We start from the raw sequence: 23455 nt of genomic DNA on the forward strand, positions 1-23455 counted from the left end.
CCTTGTCCCTTGCCTTGTGCCTGGATACGATCTCTGGAGAAATGCCCTACCTGGCCACATTTGTAACATGACAAATTCCTCAGCTTCGTGCAAAATCTGATTGCATGGCCTATCTCATTGCAATTGAAGCATCTCGAGGGTACCACCTGCCAGACAGGTGCAACCTCAACAGGTGCAGCTACTTCCATAGTTGGCGCCTGCTGATGAGTCCTCCGCCTCTTCCAGGACCCACCCTGATTATCTATCCCTTCACTGCTCTCAGCAATTGCCTTTCCCTTCCTTTGAGAATCCCTCTCAGCCAACTCATGCTCAATGGCCATAGCCTTAGTGAAAATGAGCTCCATCGTCTTCAGTTCCAGAACAGTGACATCTTGCCTGATCGAAGCATTCAGTCCCCACTGGAACTTCATAGCTAAGCTCTCAGCATCCATCTGCCTCACAAAAGCAATACAACCTTGAGAAATCAGCCTTATATTCTCTCACACTCTTAGTCCCTTGGACTAACTAGATGAATTCCCTTTCCAACTACTCCCTCACTGAAGGTGAAAAGTACTTCTTCCTGAACAGTTCCACAAAACCATCCCAGGTCATGGTGGACACATCCATAACTCTCTGTGTGCCGCTCCACCATACCCGTGCATCTCCTTGGAGCATAAACGTCGTAATCTTTCTCTTCTCAACGTCGTTGCAGACGACGATCTCGAAGTAGGTCTTCATGTTCTCAATCCATTGATCTGCCAACATGTGATCCGTACCTCCTTGGAATGGGACTCCTCCCAGCCTCGAAATCTCCTTTGCCAACTTTGACAATCGAGTGAGATCAACAACATTCGCAACCTCCACTACAGGTGGAACAGGCAGCTCAACATTTGATGCCTCGACATCATTCTTGAATGTCTCCTCAATAGGAGGAGGAATCCTACCTCTACCTTGGGCTATACCCCTGCTTCTGGGTCTACCTCGACCCCTCGCTCTGCCTCCTTGTGAATCCATCACCTAAGGAGCATAGCAACACGTGGTTAATACTTGTAAAATCTTCAAACACAAGTATAAGTCAACGTTATGACTAAATCAACCATATCACTACGTCAGAAGATACAATTCTATCCCCTAAGTAAATCTCGAGTTAAAACTAAAGGTCAACATTCCTCAAAAGTCTTTAACTCATAGAAGCTACACCTAGCTCCTACACTTAAGTTCACAACTTCACTCACAGAGCAAACCAATGCTCTAACGATTCTACATTCTAACCCACAACCAACACTCCTACATACCCAATGATTATATCAATATTGAAGAGCATCAGATGGGGATCCGTTGCAGATGGGCCATCACTCGAGGAGTACTGATTATCACCAAATATATACCTTACGCTCTGATACCAAACTATCATGCCCCTGATTTTTAACACAAATAAAAATCGATATATAATCTCATAATTATACATGCGTGATTGTTCAGTCATCAATAAAAATACTTGGAAACTTTTTCCCTTTTAAACCAAGTACATATTGACGCCCTAAACCCACAAGGTTAATATACACTCGCTCCACAGAGTTATATATTACACAAGCTTACAAATTAAATTGTCCACAACAAAATAAAACATAAATGCTCCTCAGAGCTCGCTACAAGCGAAAGTCTTAATAACGGTAAAGTCACAAAATTGGCTTCCTACTGTAAAGCTGCTAGCTTGCTACCTCAGTTTTCAGCCACAATTACCCTGACCTGTAGGATTAACCCCTACACCATTGAATAGTGTACTAGGTTGCCACACAACAAACCCGGTAAGCTTTTGCAAGCCCGTATGAGTAACTCAAAACAACTCACGCACAATTACGGGATAAACCCACATGAATCATGAGATAAACTCACACGAATCACTAGATAAACTCACATGTTTCAATCAAGAAACAACTCACACAAATCACGAGATAAATCCACACGAATCACGAGAAAAACTCACACGTTTCAATCATGAAACAACTCACACAAATCAAGGAATAAACCTTCTCGAATCACGAGATAAACTTACACATTTCAATCAAGAAACAATTGCACGGCGAACAGACTAGAGCTTTAACTGATTGAAACTATACCCCTAGACAAGAGCATGGTTCCGATAACCCACCCTCGGTCACATTCGCGACCCACGATCACATTTTGTGACCCACGATCCTCAACCCTCAGGCCTTTGGATCCACGGTATAAATATAAAAACATTAAAGGAGTCGCACTGGACCCAAAATGTTACACGACGACACCAGAACTGAGTTTTCCTAACGGGTTTGAATACACCAAATTTCGCCGCCTTGCAGCCCCGTCGTGGAGGAGAATCATTGCTAGAGGCCACCACAGGGAGGATCGCACGGCGGACACGAGCCAATCTGAAAAGTTTCGCCGGAAGAGGTCGCCGGATCTGTGAGTTTCGGCCAGGTCAGATCACCGGGTCTGGGTCGGGTCAGTCGCAAGTGAGGAGAGAAAACAGAGAGTTTTCTGATTTCCAGAAATGGTAAATGTGAAAATGGAAATAGTAAGTTTCCGAAAATGGAAACTCATATTTATAGAACTTTCTCAAAACTTCAAATGCTCATAACTTTCACATACGAACTCCGATTTTCGTGTTCCATATGTCCATGAACTCGTATCGATGTGCTCTACAACTCTCGTGCAAGAAGTATTTAGAGAATCCCAACGTATAAAAAGTCAACCTTGAGCCCCCCCCTTAAAGTCATAATTTCTGAATAAAAATTTGTCTGAAACACTTCCGCTCCATCCACGAGCCACGAAACCATCCAATAACCATAAATTAGATTCCTGAAAATCCGCGGAAAATAAATATGAATTTCCCGGGCATCACAGCAGCCTAGGCGGGCGTCCAGGCAGTCTAGGTGGATTAGGCGGCTAGGCTGTAGGCACTGCGCTTGGCCCTTTTTTTTATTATTATTTTTTTTGTATATTTGTATGCTTATTACATAACATTTTCTCCCTATTTTGATTCTTGAGGACTCTTTTGAAATTTGAATATTCTAGATGCAACTTTATTACTCTTTAAGCCTTATATATTTTTAAGTATATAAACAAAAGCTATAAAAATAAAATTAAAATTAAAAAAATACAAAACCGCTTAGGTGCTGCCTAGGCACTAGTCCCTTGGTCACCGCCCGACTAGCACTTAGCGATTTTTCGAACCTTGCTAATTATACTTGGCAAATGTCTATGTAAGTATAAGTCCCCCAAGTCCCCAATCAAGTAGGGCAATCTTGGTTGGAGAGTTGCCTAGCGGTTCGAAGTGTTACTTCTGCTAGACTTGCAACAACATAATTAGCGTCAGTGCGTTGTCAACCATAGATTTGTTCTGAGCAAACGCTTGATACCCTTTCGGGTGGGCCTCTGCTAGGCCCCCTAGGGAGTCCCCCACTCCCCGGCTAAGATAGACCTCCGTTTGGCCGACATATTGTTTGATGAGGGGGATCTGCACTGAGCAGAGGGTGTTGGGTAGAGAACCCAATCTTTGAGACCCGAATAGCGGGGGTCAACATGCCTGATCAGGGCAGTCAAAGAATGTTGAGGAGTCCCCTTGTCCCAGAGGAGCATAGCTTGACTGCAACGCCGCGTGGCGGTTGTTGTCTATTTTGAAGAGTTGCCTCGGAACCGCCGTTGGAGGAAATTTCTCCGCTGAAAGTAAGCGGTGAGGAATTTCTCTTATAAGATTAAGTGAGAAATTCCGCTAGCGGTGTTGCGCTTGGTGGAGAGTGTCTTGCAAGAAAAAGTGAGAAGTTCCGCTAGCGGTGTTACGCTGAGCGGAGACTGGCTCACTTGCAAGATGAAAAGTGAGAATTCTGCTAGGGTGTTACGCTTAGCGGAGACTTTCCCGCTTGCAAGATGAAAAGTGAGAAGTTCCGCTAGCGTTGTTGCGCTTAGAGGAGACTGTCCCGCTTGCAAGATGACAAGTGAGAAGTTCCGCTAGTGGTGTTGCACTTAGTAGAGGTTGTTCTTCTTGTAAGATGAAAAGTGAAGACTGCCCCGCTTGCAAGGATGAAAAGTGAGAAGTTCCGCTAGAGGTAGACTGTCCCGCTTGCAAGATGAAAAGTGAGAAGTTCCGCTAGCGGTGTTACGCTTAGAGGAGACTGTCTCGATGATTGGTATGCTTTGCCTTTTGACGGTTACTTCGGATAAAAGCTTCGTCTGACAGCAGCCGACACGTGGCCAACATGTACTGGGTTAGCGTGTGGGATAACGTCACATCAGCATGCCCTATCGTCGCCATTAATGCAGGTAATTATCATTTTTGTAACCGAGGCGATGCTTCGATTAATCCGGATAGTGGGTGAGATCGTGGGATAAGCGTACGGTGCTCAGTTGATGTAGTTTTTCAGCGGATGGCCCGGATTTGCTTGATGTTGACATAAAAGAGAGGGAAACCATAGTGGGTTTGACATCTTCTGCACTTCAAATCCTAAGTCATCATGTTCAAGCTTGGTTTTGTTGTCTAAGATTGAGGTTTTCGTTCTGTAAATCGAGTGAAGTTGTTGCCTGTCAAGAAAAGGTCCACCAAAGTGAAGAAAGACATCCCTACGCACATTAGAGCTAGTGTTTCTCAAGTTGGTGATCTGAGCCTCGCCTCTATTTCATTGTTTTCTTTCAGTTTCTGGTTCTCTTTTTTTTTTAGTGGCGATTTCTGCCATTCCCCTGTGTAGTTGAGGGTCTCCAATGATTTTGGGGATGGGGTTAGGTGTTTTGGCAGAGTTTGAGGTTTATAGGCTTGCTAGATGGTCGAATCTAGGTTTGGAGTGTATATGCATTGTGTTCTTGCTTTGGAATTTTCTGGGTATGGTTGTTCTTGATGTTCTTAACTGAAAATTGCCATAGGGTTAGTTTAGATCATTTTGGAGCTAACTGACCTGGGTTTTAGGGTTTGTGATAGCTAGCGTCGTAGAGATCTTGAGCAGTGAGGATTCCGGGTCTGACGTTTTGCTCAGCGTGGCGGATAGGATATTTATTGACTCGTTGCGTCCGTCTACCCTTGCAGGAACCTCACTGTTCAATCCGCTAGATATCAAGCTGCTATAGACCATACCCTGGGAATTGGCAATGGGTCGTGCCGGGCGCCCCGAGAGTTCTAGGGCAAGGGAGGAGACCGCCCGCAAACTTCTTGAGGAGAGGCTAGCCAGTAACAGTGCCGCTAGCGGTTCCGCTGACGGGGGAGAGACTAGCGGGGAAGAGATAGAGTCAGCATAGGTCCTCCGCGACGGTACTGTAGTTGGTGAGGCGGGAGGGCCGATGACAGCAGGCACCGTTAATCTTATCAAGCGGGTGTTTCGCCTTCCTGGAGTGGTGAAGTTGTGCCCGCCAACCGCTAATGAGAAGACTTTGATTTTGCCAGCGGGGCAAGCTACAGTTCATGAGGCCATCTTCCGCCAAGGTGTCACCTTTCTGCTACTCCCCAACCTTCAGATCTTGGTATGCGAGTTTGACCTCACCTTTGGGCAGATTTACCCCAATATGTGGCGGTTGTTGATGGCGTTGAACTCGCTTTGGCGTCTATCTGGGTGTGAAGGGCCGACTGTGGCGGAGGTACTTCATTTCTACGAACTTGTCTAAGTGAGGCGACAAGGGTGTAGCGGACAGGTGAACCACACTCGCCGACAGGGGGCACCCAAGTTGATAGAGAACTTGAAAGATTTGATGTCTCCTTAGCGGGCGACCTTCTGCGTTGTGACCTCGGGGTGGGAGTACGACCCAGGAGCAAACGATGGGGCGCCGACGTTTAGGATTAAGTCGGAGTTCCAACCAATCTGAGGTTGTCGCTAGCTTCCGCTGACCAAAGTTGGAGGAAATTGTTTGCATGATATGCCTGTAATTTATATCTTTTTCCTAATCATTGCTTCGTTTTCTGTGTAGCGGGTTTACGGTTTAACTTGTCGCGCGAGGAGAAGTGTCGCATGGCAAGGATCAAAGGCTGTTGGCAGAATCATAACCTACTAGATCTCCGCCTACTCACTGGGTGGGAGTTGCTGGTCGACTTGTTTTTTTTTTTTTTTTTTTTTTTTTGTTCCATGCTGACTAGTGTTGTGGTTGTTCAGATTCACCGCTGGGAAACAAAGCCGGTCAGGAGGCTTTTGACAAGTAAATGGAGTGGGCGAAATTAGAGGATTTCCTGGAGGGCATGTATCTCTCCAGGGCCGTTGCCCAGCACACCGTGGTTGATTTGCAGACGCTGGAGTTGAGCCAGGCGGAGACTGCGGTTGTGATGCCGATGCCGCATCACTCACACCTAGCTGCCGCTGGCCAGACTGTGGCGCCGGTCGAGGGTGGCGACGGGCAAGGGGTTGATGGAGGGAGCAAGGTCCCTACCGCTCCTGTGAAGTAGAATGAGAGAGCGCCCGCCGATAGGGGTGGTGCCCTCGAAGGAACCAGTTTCCATTGCGGGGTTGGAGTCGCAGACAAAATCGAGGTCTGTCGCCGCTAGTGCTACACGGGCGGTTCTTCAAAGGAAACTGCTACAGAATGACTCCAATGAGGAAGATGAGACAGTCGACGCGGAGACCATCAGGGCCCGCCAACAGAAGAAAGCTAAGCAAGCCTCGTAGCAAGTGATTGTGGTTGTCGCTGGGGAGGTGCCGCAGGGCGGTCTAGATTCAGTCTCTGCCTGCGGAGTTTCTGATTGACCCCGAGCGGGAATTCTTGTTCCATCTCTGCCAAAGGCTTGGATTCGGCCGGCTGGATGGGACAGTTCACTCGACGACCATTCAGCAGTCGCCATTCAGTTAGACGTTTGGGCATCTGTCCGTTGGGCTACACGAGCTGTTCCTAGCGGCGTCAAGCCAACCTCAGATTGAGCGACAAATGAGGGAGGAAATCAAAGGTCTCTAGAGGGAGTTGAAGGAGGCACAAGACAAGCTGGAGGAGACCGAGCGACGCCTTACTAAGGCAGAGTGTGACACCTTGGATGCCAGTGATAAGTTGAGCGTTGCCATTGAGCGGGATCTGGAGCGGAACAATCATGTATCCTGCCTAGAGCAGGACATAGCTCTGTTGAAGGAGCAAGTAGCAGTCAAGGATAAAAAGGTCGAGATCTTTCAGCGGGAGTCTGCCGCCATGATTGCGGAGCTGAAGAAGTTGGAGGGCGAGGTTGCCCGACTGAGAGGTGAGAAGGGCCTTGTAGAGGCCGCCACAGTGGAATCCTTCATGCAATCTGCTGCATACAAGCAAGGCCTGACTGAGGCGGCGAATGCCAGTGCCGCTGCCAACCTGGACCTTCTGACCAAGAAAGGTGCCATTGACTGGGCCAAAGCATTGCAGTCGGCCAGAATGTCGACCCAGCCGCTAGCACTGGCAAGACAGCTTACCGCCATTCAGAGGGGTGGTGCGCGCTCAGGCAGTGGAGAGAGCGATCATGGTCTGGTGGATGACTTCCAACAAACCCCCGTGCCTACCCAGTTGGAAGTCTCCCTGGCCAACCTTCTGGCGGCTCATACCCGGCCGGATAGGACCATCATGACTCCGAGCCCTACCGCTCATGGTTCTGACCAGACAAGCCACATGGCCGCTCAACAACCTCCAGCCGAGGGTGAACAAAGCGGTGCTGGCCCTAACCCCTGAAGATGTTGTTGTTGTTGTTTTTTTTTTTTTTTTGTATTTTTGTTTTTTTTTTTACCTTTGTATCGCCGCTCAGGCACTTTTTGTAGTGTCGTCAAGGCTTTGTTTATAATTTGACAGTCTTTTTGGGCGGGGGGTCCTGACCGTGGATATTTATGTAAGTGTCTTTTCTTTTTATTTGCGTTTGATATTTTCCAGTGTGACTGTCGTTGTTTGAATGTTAATATACCACCAGAGGTTTGACGTGCTTTTGTCAACCAATGGAATATTAAAGGAATTAAAATTGTTTCAAGTGCATAATGTAGCGGACGTGGTCTGCCAAATGTTGTTGCAATTGCCAGTTAACTTGTGTTGGACTTGGTGACAATGGTTTGAATAATTCCTCGTTTCATTGATAGCTAACAGGTCAGCACTTACAAAAGCGGGTTGTACTGATTGGGTAACTTCCCTTAGCTAAATGTTGAACAAAAATTTAGCTAAGTCAAGATGCTCTTGGGTAGCGGCATGACTATTTATAATAATACCAAAGGTGTTACGTATTCCAAGGGTGGGTTATTGTGACGCCATCCTTGTCCATTAAGTAGAAGGTGTTGGGGCTAACGACTTCCAGTATTTTGTATGGTCCTTCCCAAGTTGGGTGGAGTACCGTTGGCGATGGAATAACTTCTTTCATTACCCAGTCCCCCAGTTGGAGGTTCTGGGCTTTGACTCTGGCGTTGTAGAAACGCGATACCCGTTGTTTGTTTTGCAAGTTGTGCAAATGGGCCTCGTGGCATTTCTCCTTGAGGAGATCTTCGTTGAGGTTGATGCCTTCGCCTTTGGTCTCGGAGCAGTAGCCCTCGACCCTAGCTGTAGGTTGGGTGACTTCAATAGGTAGGACGACCTCAGTTCCAAACATCATACAGAATGGTGTTTCTCATGTGGTGGAGGTTGGTGTAGTTCTTATGGCCCACAAAACCTCTGGGAGCTTCTCTGCCCATAAACCCTTAGCTTCGTCGAGCTTCTTTTTTAGCAGCTTTTTGATTATCTTGTTTGCTGCTTAGACCTGGTCTTTGGTTTGGGGGTGAGCGACAGATGCAAAGCTCATTTTGGTGCCCAGGTTAGCGGTGAAAGAGATGAGCTCTTTGTTGTTGAACTGTGTGTTGTTATCTGTGATGATTGTGTGGGGAACGCCGTAGCGGCAATAGATGTTCTTCCAGAGGAAGTGAGTTACCTTGGCGGTAGTTATTGCCGTAAGTGGTTCTGCCTCTATCCATTTACTGTTGTAGTCGATGTCAACAATGATATATTTGAATTGACCCTTGGCGGTTGGAAATTTGCCAAGCAAGTCCAGGCCCCACGTGGAGTGGATCCATGGGCCAATGATGATTGATAGGGGTTCTGCGGGGGCATGGGGGAGGTCAACGTATTGTTGACATTTGTGAGAAGACCTTGACATCCTTCTAGCGTCATCGTCGAGTGTGGGCCAGAAGTGGCCCTGTCGCATTGTGTGATTGGCCAGAGACCTAGCGCCTGAGTGGTTTCCACATTCTCCCGCATGTATCATTGTTAGGACGACCTTTCCCTCCTCCTGGGTTAGACACCGGAGCTGGGGTAGGTGAATCCTTGGCAGTAAAGCTTGCCATTCTGGATATTTTAGCAGGTTGCTCTCCGTTTGAGCTGCCGTGCTTCGACCTTATCCGCTGGCAGTGTCCCATTGAGCTTGTATTCGATGATTTCATCCATCCAGCTGGGATTGACCTCAATATTAAAAATCTCCGCTAAGGTTTTGGTGATGCTTGGCTTGTCAAGGCATTCTACCCTTGTGTCTGCCTGACTTTGGTGTGGTTGAGGGGTTGCCAATCTTGCCAGCGAATCAGTCTTGGCTTTCCTTTCCCTGGGGATCTGTGTGATGGTGTGAAATTTGAATTTTTTGAGAAGCGTCTTGACGTACCCCAAGTATGCAGCTAATCGTCGGTCCTTGGCCTGGAAATTATCGTTGACTTGGTTAACGACTAGTTGGGAGTCGCTGAATATGTTGAAGCTATCAGCCCCTAAGTCGATGGCGAGGAGTAAGCCTACAGTGAGCGCTTCATACTCCGCCATGTTGTTTGACACTGTGAAATTGAACTTTAACGCATATTGTACGTTCAGTCCACCTGGTCCCATCAAGATAACTCCGGCACCGCAGGCCTTGGCGCAGGCGGAGCCGTCTACATGGAGGTTCCTATCTAACTACTGCTGGGGGGCTGGTTCCTCAGCGGTTACCATTTCTATGTTGGCCTCTGCCATTAGGTTGGGTTCATCCTGACGCTCGGTGAGCTTAGCGATGAAATCTGCCATCGCCTGGCCCTTCATGGATGTCCTAGGCTTGTAATCAATGTCAAACTAGGTGAGTTCGAGGGCCCACTTGCTGAGGAGCCCGGAGTGCTCAGGGTTTTGCATTACCTGCCTCAGCTGCTGATTTGTTAAGACATGAATTATGTGGGCCTGAAAGTATTGGCGGAGGCGTCTAGCAACGACAATGAGTGCTAGAGCGAGTTGCTTCAGGGTGGTATACCTTGTCTCTGCCCTTTTCATGCCTTTGCCGACATAGAATACTATGAGCTCTTCCTGGCCTTCTCGTCGTACAATGGCGCAGCTTACCGCTGATGGGGTTACCGCCAGGTAGATGTACAGTACCTCTCCCTGTACAAGAATGGAAAGAAGTGAGATTGCTGCCAAGTATTCCTTCAAGCTCTGGAATGCCGCCTCACAATCTGGGGTCCAGTCAATTACTTTCTTGTGGGTCCTCTTCAGTACTTTGAAAAATGGGAGACATCTGTCGGTGAGTCTGGAGATGAACCGAGAAAGGGCGGTTCGTTTGCCTTGGAGGCTCTGTACGTGCACCTTCCATTTTGGGGACTTCATGTTGAGGATGGCTTGCACTTTGTCAGGGTTGGCTTCTATGCCCCGTTCGCTGACAATGTAGCCCAGGAATTTGCTAGCGGTGACACCAAAGATACACTTTTCTAGGTTGAGGCGCATACCATAGGCCAAGAGAATGGCAAATATGACTCAGAGGTTTGCCACGTGTTTGCTAGCCTTGATGCTTTTGACCAACATGTCGTCCATGTACACCTCTATGATCTTGTTGAGATGTTCAGCGAACATGGCATTCATCAACCGTTGGTAAGTTGCGCCGGAGTTCTTCAAACCGAAAGGCATGACATTGTAACAGTATAAGCCTTTGTCGGTTGTGAAGGTGGTGCATTCTTGGTCTCTGAGATGCATCTTAATCTGATTATAGCCGGAGAAGGCGTCCTTCATGCTGAGCAACTCGTGCCCAGCAGTTGCATCGACCAGTTGATCAATGTAGGGTAGCGGGAAGCTATCCTTGGGACATGCCTTGTTAAGACCTTTGAAGTCGACACACATCCGCAACTTTCCACTAGGTTTCTTGACCATGACCAGGTTAGAAATCCACTGGGGATAATTGACCTGGCAGATGAACCCAATGCCCTGGAGCTTGGCGACTTTTTCCCCTATTGCACGATATCTCTCTTCATCGAAGGCCCTTCACCACTGCTTAACCGGATAGAAGGATGGTTTGATGCTCAACTTGTGTGTGATGATCTAAGGGGAGATGCCCAGCATATCAGGGTAGGACCATGCACAGACGGTGACGTTGTCATTTAGAAACTGAGTGAGTTTTGCCGATATCTCTGGGGCTAGTTGAGCGCCTATGTGGACTGTCCGCTCAGGGTGTTCGTCAGAGATGCTGATAACCTTCAAGGATGCCTCTGGGTCGACAGGCTCCTTTTTCACATATCTTTCCTCGTCATCCCTAGGATCTTCAAAAATATTTGTCACTAGCACATGGTTTCCTACCATGAGGATCTCATGGCGGCATGTCGATCATGCCACAGTTGTTCAATAGCACTCCCGTGCTACTTGTTGGCTTCCCCTCGCAGAGCCTGTGTCGTTGGGTATGGGGAACTTCATTAGAAGCATGTATCCTGCGATTATGCACTTGAGCTTGTTGAGTGCTGGCCGACCGATGATGGCGTTGTATGCACTGAAGTAGTCGACAATAATGAACTCTGTATGTATCTCCACTGTACATGGGCTGGTGCCGATGACTAGGCGCATGTAGTCCAAACCGAGTGGTTGCATGACGTCACCGGAGAAGTTGAGCAGTGGCTCATGATCTTGGAGTATTTTTTTTATTTCGCTGGAGTTGATTGTAGCAATCATTGAAGATGACGTTGACAGCGGACCCGCTGTCAATAAGGACCCTTCCCACTTACCATTTGTCGAGCATGGCATCAATCAAGAATGGGTCATCGTGGGGTAGATGCACTCCACATTCCTCCTCCTCCTCCTCCAAGAAGGTAATTGGTTCCCAACCAGACTTTGGGAGTTTGGCTGATCTTTCGTAGAGGATATCGCAAATTTCTTTGGGATGGTTAGTGCGTGCATAATGCTTTCTTACCCTATGAGACATATTGGTAATCGGAGCACCGCCGTCGATGGTGTTGATGAGACGCATGGGTTCGATGTTGGCGACCACCGGTGGTGGTTGACGTACCTTGAACTATTCCATCTTACCATCTCGATACAGAGTCTCAATTGCCGTTTTAAGAGCGTTGCAGTTATTGGTGTTGTGACCGTTGTCTTGTGGTATTTGCACCACTTGCCTGTGTTCCTGGGCTTTCCCACCCTTGGGTACTTTCTTGGGGGTGGTGGCGGAATATGGTCTTTGCACTGGTCGTATATCTCTTCATACGAGGCTGTGAGGATTGTAAACACTGCGTATCACTGGGAGGATTCCGTCTGTTTGTTACAATTATCCCCGTGGGACGAGCGGTTGCCCTTGTGGTAATTCTGGTCCTTTTGCCGCTTGTTCTGGTAGGTGCCTTGTTGCCACTCTCTCTTCTTACCAGTTGGCGGTGTAATAGAGATTTTGTTAGTGGTCTCCTGATGGTTGAAGGAGGCCTGAGTGGACTTTGCTAGCGTTGGCGGTGATGGTGGGGTTTCTCCGTATGTGATGAACTCCGCCTGTGCATGGATGATGGCTTCGCTTATGACGTGGTCATAGGCGGCATTAATTTGGATGATTGTAGTTTAGATGATAGAGAAACGGTCCCTTTAGTAGTCCTTGCTTAAAGGCTACCAATGCCATTGTTTTATCAAGATTGCGGCACTGAGATGCCGCCGCTCGGCACCTGGTGACAAATGCCTTCAATGTCTTCTCTACGCCTTGTTTGACGTTGAATAACTAAGTTGTGTTGTGATGTCCGGCGGCCAACAGGATGAACCGAGAAAGGAAAGTGTTTGATAGTGCGTGGAATGAGTCGATGGATCCTGGCGGGCACTCAAAGAACCAGCTCATTGCCTCACTGTCCAACGTTTCGCTAAACAAGTGGCAGAGGGTGGCATCATCAAATCCCTTGTTGTTAGTGACTTTTTTGAAGGTGTCCATATGGACGAAGGGGTCAGTCATGTCGCTGTAATGTGTCATCTTTGGTGTCTTTGCATGTGCTAGTTTGATGGCTCAGGCCTGGACGCAAAGAGCGGATTTGGAATTGACGTTGGGGCGCCTGCCTCCCCTCGGCTCAGCCTTTGTTCTAGTTGTTGCATCCTCTCTAGGATCAAGGCGGTTGCGTCGACGGCGGGCCCTGCGTGGAGGTTCCACTGGACCATGTCCCGCCTGGGGATAGGCTGATTACCTTCGATTCTAGCCCTGGTCGCGGAGCAGTTGGTGTATGGTTGTGACTCCGCTTCCTGCTCTAGCATTAGCCAGGGCAGGGAAGGTGGTCCCATTCCCAGTAACTCGGGTGGGTTTAGCGGTACCTGCATCTGTATGATTGGCGCGGGTACCACTCCGCCGATATTGGGTCGACTACGTCTGGTGCTCTGTGATTGCTCGCTCTGCGCTGGGTTAGCGTTTGCCTTTAGCGCCCTCTTCAATTAAGTAGAATACTGCTAAACCCCAAGCTGTAGTTGGTCGGAAACTTGTGTTGTGCATAGGATCCTCATGAATACTATATCTCCCTTGTGGGTGGAGAATGACTTGAAGGCCAAGAAGGACAAGGATTAAGTTGAAAAAATAAAAATAAAAAATAAAAATATGTTTAAGAAAATCCGAAAGTGGGGGAGAATTGAATCTTGTTTTCATTGATAATAGGGGTTTCTTTATATAGAGGATTATAAGACATAGAATCAGAGTTGTATAAGGAAAGATAATCGTACAATTAATCAGATATCTATGAATATCTCCAAGAATATCTCTAATTCAACACCCTATTACAACTAGGTCAAGTAACCTAAAGTTTAGGCTAGACACATATTCTGGATTTACTTGAACACTCCCTCTAATTGTCTCGCTCAAACTTAGTACTCCTCTCGTTGCCTCATTAAAAATCTTGCCAAGTAACAAAAACCCTATGGGACAAAAATAACCTTAGTTAAAGGGGAAAAAGAGCACAAAACACCCACTATGCCAAAAACTACATCACACTACACTTTTTAGACAACGAAAAAAAAATTTCCGTTGTGTGATCACTGAAACTGCTTCACACAACAGGTTTAATGATATTGGCGTTGTATAAGGAGGTCGTACATCAATTTTTTTGGGTCCAAGATTATTGTACAACAGTTTTAAGGATTGTCTGTTGTCTGAATGTAAAAAAAAATTCCCCCTCACCTTGCTCAAATTTGGGTCGAAAATTTTGACTCACCTTGCACAACAGTATTGTTGTATATGTTGTATGAGAGTAAGTTGCAAAATAACATACAACGCATTTTTTTGTTTCCGTTGTGCAAGTTTGGAAGAAAATCACATGTACCCCAAAATGTGAGTGAGTAGCCCCAAAAAGGCCAATATTTGAGTGAAATGCTGGTACACGATTTAAGCTCCTACAACGGAATGACTTATTTGTGTTGTCTGAATGAGAAATGTATGTCCCTAACGTCAAAACTGTTACTTTAATTGCACATAGGCGGAAATTTTCCCTCCTTGCTCCCTTAACTCAAATTTAACATGTACATGATGATTAGACAACTTAACTTCATACATGCGTTGTATGAATTAAGTCATAAAAAAAAGCGGAAAACACTAAGTTGAAAATTTTCACACACGCGGGCACTTAATTAAGTCAGATTTCCCACTTTTATCTCGTTCACTTCATCTTCAAAAAAACATAGCAAACTAGCTCTTCCCCGAAACCCTATACCTTTCCTCCTTCCTCTCCCGCTCTCTTTCCACGGTCACCACCGCCTCCTTCTCTTCCGAGCAGAAAGTCGGTCACCTAGGCGGTGCTGGGCGTCTCAGTCTTTTATTTTGATTTTTATAACTCTTGTCTCTTGAAACTTAAACCCAATCTACCCAAATCGAAGATGAGTTCTTTTGGTTTTCTGGGTTAAACCAAATCGAAGATGGGTTCTGGGTTAAACCAAAACGTGAAGGCCGGCTCTCTCTCTCTCTCTGCGGACTCCGGCACAGCCGCACGACCTCTGTCCTTGACTTACTCTCTCTGTCTCTCATGAATTTTTGGGTTGAATTGAATTTCTGGGTTCCCTGTTTTCAATCGATCTGTTCTGGGTTTACAATCGATCTGTGTCTCACTCTTTCATTAATTTCTTGGTTTTCAGTTGAAGTATCGGGCTCGTGGTCAACTGATCTTGCTCTTGGAGACTTGGTTCGATTAAGAAATTTTCAAGCTCGGGTAAGTTGCTGCTTTACTCTTGATTAAATGAATGAATGTTCTAATTGCTCTTGCTGCCTTGCTGTTGGTTCGATTTCATTATGTCAGTTCCAATTGGTTTGGATGCTGAGTCCTAGTTATTTCGCTTATCAAGTTGTGCTTGGATCTTTGCAGATACAAGAGTATGTTGAAGCTGCAAGCTTCTGTCAATTCTGGAGGTAAGGAACAGAAAATTAATGTTGAGATTTATGAATAATTTTCAGATGGGTTTGTTTTGATTTTTGTTGTGTTCTTGATTTTATTTGGTCATTTTTGTTTCCTGGTGGGTTTTTGGGAGAGAAGGGGCTTTTGAATGCCAGGTTTTGCAGCTTTAACAGCTTTAAGATGAGAGCAACCCAGATGTGTCTCTGTTCTTCGATGATTCTGAGAAGCTTCTCAATTATATCACCAGAGCTCTGTGAGGCCCCAAGATTTTTCTTTTTCAATCTTTCTTTATATCTTTTGGATTGGGTTGCTTTGTTTTGTGCTAATGCTTTGCTTTTGGATACTTCGATTTTGTTGTTCATGAGGTTTTCCCTTTTTTGTTTTCATTGCACAAAGTTCAACCAAGTGTAGACTTCAGAAAAATTGGTGGCCATGTTCACCAGTTCAAAGTTAGCAGCTCCAGGTACATATATAATTCCCTTTTTTTTTTTCTTGTAAATAGAAAATTACATAAAGTAATGTCAATTACTCAGTCTCTCTCTCTCTCTCTCTCTCTCTCTCTCTCTCTCTCTCTAAATGTAGATATACATAGAATGTGTACTTATGGTTTTATGTGTACTCTGGGTCTTCACTCTTCAATCGATTTATGGCTTCCTCTTAATTTCTGCTTCTGGGTATTCAATTTTCAGTCTTCAAGTCTGGGTTTGACTTAGGGTTTAGGGGAAGCAGCTTCGATTTCAGTTTTCGACTCGATTTCGGAAACTTCAAGCTTGGTAAGTTGCTGCCATCTTTCTTGCTTCGATTTCTGGGTTCGAATTGCATCTGTTACTTTTGCTATACGCTATACATACGACTGATATGAGATGAAAATTGGATATGTGATCTGTTTTGTCCTTCTGGATTTCTGGGTTCGAATTGCATCTGTCCCTTTTTGCCTTTCTGTTTTGACTTTTGACTTGAAAATGTGGATATATGTGGGTTCGAATTTCTGGTTTTATGACTGATATATGTGGATGCTTACTGGACATTCTGATTAAATGATTTTCTCTTTTCATAGTTGCGTATTTGCTGGGTCTTCCTATTCTGGGTTATTCTCTAGATATTGGGAAAGAGCATGTAAATCTCATTGATCAATGGCTGGAAAAGCTGATATACAGTGGGTAGCTTGATGCAAAGGAACTAGACATGTACTTATATCATAGTTACAGCTACTACAATTTAGCATTTTGCTTCAGTAGTTTCACTTCTTTGTGTTTGTCTGAGATTGCTTTTATACAAAATTTTTAAATAAGAGTAATGTGTTTCTTCTGAAACTGTAACAAATGCAGTCTTTACAATAGTGCATCTTTTCTCTGTACCCCCATTAGTCTGAATCAGTGTTTCCATAATCTGATTTGGTAGAGGAGAAAAATCAGTCTATTGTATCATGTTCATTTGTGTTCCAATCCTTTTTTTGCTTGTACATAGTGCACTCCATTGAGGCATTATAAACTATACATTTGAATTCATGACTGGTGGGGACAAATTGAACTAATATACCCTTTTAATTAGGTTGGCTGTGGTAGCAATGGCTGGACTCGCAGCAGAAGGTCTGAAGTATGACAAAGTGATTGGTCAATCTGCTGATCTCTTCACTCTTCAGGTTTATAGTCACCGTTTTCCTAGTGTTCATTCTTGTCTAGATATTATTTAATCTCAATCTGAGAGACTTAATTTTATATCCCAGAGATTTATCAACAGAAGCAAGCCACAGCTTAGCAAAGATCAGCAACAAAATCTTACTAGATGGGCTGTAAGTGACTAAGTTCCTCTTTTTACAACCTGCATGCTCTACTGAGTTATAAGTTTCTCGACAAGATTAGTATTTCTTGACAACCTGCATGACAGTCGAAAATATTAGTATTTCTCTCTGTCTTGATTGAAATGGAAAATGAGGAAGTGAGGAACTAATTTGCCGTTTTCTGCAATAATATGTGAAAGTGGGGAAGAGGCTAGAATGATCTTTTGAGGTTGGGATTGGGATATGTTTTTCTAGGGTCATAGATTAGAGGTCATTACTAGTTAATGTGCAATTTATTAAACATCTAATGTCTCCTTCGACAGATAAAATAGGAACATAAAAGGGTTATGTCAATAAATATATACATGAACATGTAGGAAAACTTTTCAGATAATTGGCAACTTGAACCAAAACTTTAAGGACTGTTTTTCATTTTTTGGTAATTATACTGCAAGGAGTTTAGAGAGACATGAGGTTTCAAGAAGCCCTAGATAGTTGGAATGGGTTGCTTCCATTTTCTACAAGAAATCCCACAAATGACACTGAAAGTTTTGCTCTCTGTTTGGTATAACCAGCGCATCACATGACATGTAATGAGTTGAACCAATGTAATATCTGATGACATGTATTTGTAGCAAATCTTTTCACTATTTTGAAACATTATAATACCTTTTATATTTTTATTAATATAATTATATGTTATAAAATTAAAATTAAAAAAAACAGCCTAGTCCCCGACTAGGCTCCCGCCTAGGCCCCTAGGCGCTAGTCCCCAGGCTTCCGCCCGACTAGCGCCTAGCGTTTTTTAGAACCTTGTCCCTCTCTAACAATTACTTCATTACATTTCAAATTCAGAGTAGTAGGTTACTAGGTTTTGACAGTTTTGGTTAAACTATTTAAATCCTATATGCATCACAAATTTACAAGGGTAGAAAGGATCTGAAAACTTGCAACTGTGTGGTGTGTAGTTGTTTTCAGATATGCTATAGAAATCTGTGAACTAAGTGGCACATTTGGTCTTTCATTTGTGCTGTGGTGAATCAAATGTTGAAAATTATTTGTGCTGTGGTGAATCGATGTAGATGCAAGTCTTTTTCTTTTTTCTTTTTCTGCAACTTCTTGCGTGTAGCAACTCATGTGTAGTGTGGCTTTTGATGTGGGAATATTGCATGCTACCTCTAGAAATAAGTTGTTATTTTTTGTTTGTGGTTGTAGATTATTCAATTATAGAGAAGTTAATTTATTCTCTCAAGTCAATTTTTTAAAGGTTTCCTTCCCTGGGCTTGTTAACTGACATTACATCAGTGGTGGCAGAAGTAGAAGAAAGAAGAGAGGAGCAGCAGGAGCAGGCATATTACATCAGTGGTGGCAGAAGTAGAAGAAAGAAAAGAAGGGCAGCAAGAGCAAGCATTAGTAGTGGGTGAAGTGGGCAAGCAATCATAAATAGTCCAATGATCACTGTATCCATTTCTAGCACACTTATGTTTTTGTCTCTGATGCAATGTAAGACAATAAATTGTCACTGATTCATGACTTTGTGGAACAATGACTAATACGAATGTATATATCTTGGTGGATCCAATGTATTTTGAAGTTTAAAGTATGGGTTAAAGTACTGCTAGTTCATTTGATGGTTTGCATCAAATTTTATTTCCATTTGATCACTATTGTTTATTAGGTAAATGGATGTTTAAATGATCATACAACAGATTTCTCATACATCAGACAATGGTTTTTTGAAAAAATAAAGTCTTCTAATTAACTCTCACACAACAGAAAACACTAGAGCTCCGTTGTCTGAAAAGCTTAACAAACAACGGACTTAAACAAGTTCTGTTGTCTGAAGACAGCACCGCAGCTGCTGTGCAGCTGCGCATAGCATCTGCCGAGCCATCTGTCGAGTATCACACAACACGTTTAACACATACACGTTGTCTGTGTGTTTCTCAGACAACTGTGTTCCACCGTTGTCTGAATTTTCATCAGACAGCGGCTCGGTCTACAACGGTGGCTCTCCATATCCCACAACGGTTTCCATCTGTCGTCTGATAATGTTTTTGGCATAGTGACCCTTCACGTTTTGAGACCATATATATAGACATCTCACCCTGATGATTACGGTCATGGGAGTTTAGCTAACTTCCGCAAATGTGCTACCAACATGTTTCTCGAAAGTAGAATTTAGGCAATGACTTAGAGAGAAGGTCTGCCACACTGTCCTCAGATTGAACCTAATTTACTTTGATCTTGAGGAGAGTCTATTGTTGCTAATTATGCTTGGTGTTGTCGCTTTTGATGTAGCCTTGCTTTATTTGTTCAAAACAAGCAGCATTATCCTAAATGTTTGTAAGCTCATCTGTGGTAGACTTCAAACAACAAGTGTTCGAACATGTGTAATTATGGATCCAATCCATATACATTCACGGACCACATCTTGAAGAGTAATAATCTTTGCATTGTTAGAAGATATAGCGACTAGGGTCTATTTTGTAGACCTCCAAGATATCACAGTCTTTACCCATGGTGAACACTTAACCAGTTTGGGAATGACCTTTGCGTAGGTTAAAGAGATACCCAATATCAGCAAAACCTTCCAAAACACATGTCGTTTTGGGATGGGGATAGTGGACGCAGGCCAGTATTGGGGGAGTTCTTAGTGTGTGACGAGTCTGAAGCCATCATCTCTTTGTAAGGATAAAGCATGCCCATATCAGACGTACATCTCTAGTATCGAAAGATATCTTTTACTCCAATCCAATGGCCTCACATTGGCGCAGAGCTTCACAACATATGAGATGTTCGGTCTTGTGCATTGAGATAAGTACAGTAATGCAACTATTATACTTAAGTAAGGCACTTCTGCCTCTAGCACATCTTCATTATCATCCTTTGGATGAAGAGGATCCTTTTTAGGATCAAGACTATGAACGATCATAGGGGTGCTTGAAGGCTTGTCCTTATCAAAATGCCTAAGCATCTATCAACACGATGCTCAAGTTCCAAACTGAGACATAATCGTGGTCTCCCAAAATCCTTCATCTCAAACTCGGATTTCAAGTGTTCAGCGGTTTCCCTTAACTCTTTAAGGGCTTCCAATGAAGATCATGTCCAACATGAACCACAATGGAATTCGAAATTTGTAATGGAAACGCGTGGGCATATCATTCCCCAATAAAGTAGTCACTTTAGTGAGCGTTTCAACTTCTTTGTAAAACGCGCTCCATGGTCTAGAGCCACTTGACTTGGGTAAATGAAGTTCACCATGAACCTTTATGTACATTCCGTATCTAGATCCCCATAGAGATATGTAGTGACCACATTTGTAAGCTGCATGTTCAGTTATTCTGAAACTACCAAACTGACAGGGGAGTGGAGTGTAATGACATCCATTATGAGAGAATATGTCTCATCGTAGTAGATTCTAGGGCGTTTTGTGAGAAGCCTTGCTCCATAAGACGAGATTACCATATCTTTTTCTCATCACGCTTTCTAACGAAGACCCATTAGTCTACAAGTTTTATGTCAAGAGGTGTTGGAATCTCTAGCTCACAAACCTTCCTCTTCGTTAGAGAATCCAACTTAACTTGGATCGCATCTTTCCATTTAGGCCAAATTTCTCTATATTGGTATTCATTCATCAACATAGCATGGCTCGGTATCATCAGACTCAACAAACTCATGCGCAACGAAATGCACAACTACATCATCAATTATGATGGAGTTTCTATCCCACGTCTCATGTAGATTAGTGTAATTTTCAAAGAGCTCTATATTCTCAGGAATAGGTTCTGAAGTTGAGGCGTCCCCTAACGATAACCATAATCCGGAAGATTCTCATGAGACAGATTTTGAGTGTTTGATGATCCAATGAATGGGTTGTGCCCTAGTATCCTTCAAACCCATGGGCCTCCCATGCATCCTAGTTGGGGCCATGGCCTATAACACCAGAGTACTACTCTCTTTGGCGTTGGAGCCATGCCTACCTCCATGTAGTGTGGCACTATGTCCTCTCGTAGGGACGTCCTTCCTTGCAGGCATATTTGCAGCAGATGTGTGATCTAGTTACTTTAACAGGATTCGAGATGAGACATAGTGGGGACAGGCCACGACAATTCCTGTCGTTCCTACTGAACATTCGTGTTGACAGGAAGATTGTCTCATCAAAGTGATAACCAGCAAATCTAGCGGTAAGGAGATCGCCTTGCAAAGGCATTAAGTGGTGGACGATTGTTGGAGTCTCAAATCCAACGTAGTTGCCCATTCATCTATAAGGACCCATCATAGAGCGCTGTGGCGGCTCAATTGGCACATAAATGACACACTCAAAGATGCGTAAGTACGATACTTGTACCCAGATACTAGCTGTAACGCAGAGGTAGATTGAGTAGCGGTGGGTCGTAGACCAATTAACATAGTTGCATGAGATATTACATCACCCTAAGCAGATATAAGGATATTGGTGCGCATTACCAAATTCATTACCAAATTTCGGGCTACCATCGTAGTCGTTTCCATGAGACCATTTGGGTGTGTACATGAGAATTGATGTCCAACATTAGTCCTAGTGATATGCAATAACAATCAAAAGTCTTTGATGTAAACTCTCTAGCAATGTCAAATCCAATTGACTGAATAAGATGATCCGGGGAGTGAGCCCGTTGTCTCCCCCCTGATTTTTAACACAATTAAAAATCCATATATAATTCCATAAATATACATGCGTGAACGTTCAGCCATCAATATCAAATACCTGGAAATTTTTTCCCTTTAAACTACACACATATTGATGCCCTAAACCTACTATGTCAATATTGACCCGCTCCACAGAGTCATATATTACATAAGCTTACGAATTAAATTGTCAACAACAAAATAAAATGTAAATGCTCCTCAGAGGTCACTACAAGCAGAAGTCTTTATAACGGTAAAGTCACAAAATTGACTTCTCACTGTAATGCTACCAACACGCCACCTCAGGTTCAGCCACGATTTCCCTGTCCTGCAGGATTAACCCCTACACCGTTTGAATGGTGCACCGGGTTGTCACACAACAAATTCGGTAAGCTTTCGCAAGCCCGTATGAGTAACTCAAAACCACACATGCACAACTTGCCCAACGAGGAAACCCATCAACTCGTAAAATGGAACACACACCTTGTTTTCCCAAAACACACACTCTTTTCCCAAAAGAAAGAAATACAAGTCACCCTGTGACCAAAAACATAATAATTGAAACTCTACAATTAAATATGATACACAAGTCCTCCCCGGACATTTAAAAGAAAGAATCCCTAAAACTCCATTTTAAAACACATTCTCAAATCAACACAAGTCGCCCCTTGACAAAGTCATAATAATTGAAAATCTGACAATTAAATATGATACACAAGTCCTCCCCGGACATTTACAAGAAAGAATCCCCGAAACTCTCTTTTGAAACACATTCTCAAATCAACACAGGTCACCCCGTGACAAAATCATAATAATTGAAACTTTGACAATTAAATATGATACACAAGTCCTCCCAGGACATTTAAAAGAAAGAATCCCCGAAACTTCATTTTAAAACACATTCTCAAATCAACACAGGTCACCCCGTGACAAAATTATAATAATTGAAACTCTGACAATTAAATATGATACACAAGTCCTCTCAGGACATTTAAAAGAAAGAATCCCTGAAACTCCCTTTTAAAACACATTCTCAAATTAACGCAAGTCACCCCGTGACAAAATCATAATAATTGAAACTCTGACAATTAAATATGATACACAAGTCCTCCCAAGACATTTAAAAGAAAGAATCCCCAAAACTCCCTTTTAAAACACGTACTCATGAGTATCAGATAGCTCCCCGCTACCCCCATGATGTACAATGACAACAGACTAGAGCTCTAACTGATCGTATCCACTCACCCAGCCAAAAGCGTGGAGTCCCGATATATATGCCTGATGTCACTCCCAGCAACCCCGAATCCTCAGACCTCCCCGGTCATTAGATCAAAACATTTCAAAGCGGTCACTCAGGACCAAAAGTTACTCAACCCTCGAAAGGAGATGTCACCCCTTGACCTCCGATCAGAAGACCTTCCAGGTCATCAAATCAAAACATTTCAAAGCGGTCACTCAGGACCAAAAGTTAATCAACTCTCGAAAGGAGATGTCACCCCGTGACCTCCGATCATCAGACCTCCCAGGCCAT

Source organism: Rosa chinensis, chromosome 1, assembly GCF_002994745.2.
Source record: "Rosa chinensis cultivar Old Blush chromosome 1, RchiOBHm-V2, whole genome shotgun sequence".
Classification (NCBI taxonomy): Eukaryota; Viridiplantae; Streptophyta; class Magnoliopsida; order Rosales; family Rosaceae; genus Rosa; species Rosa chinensis.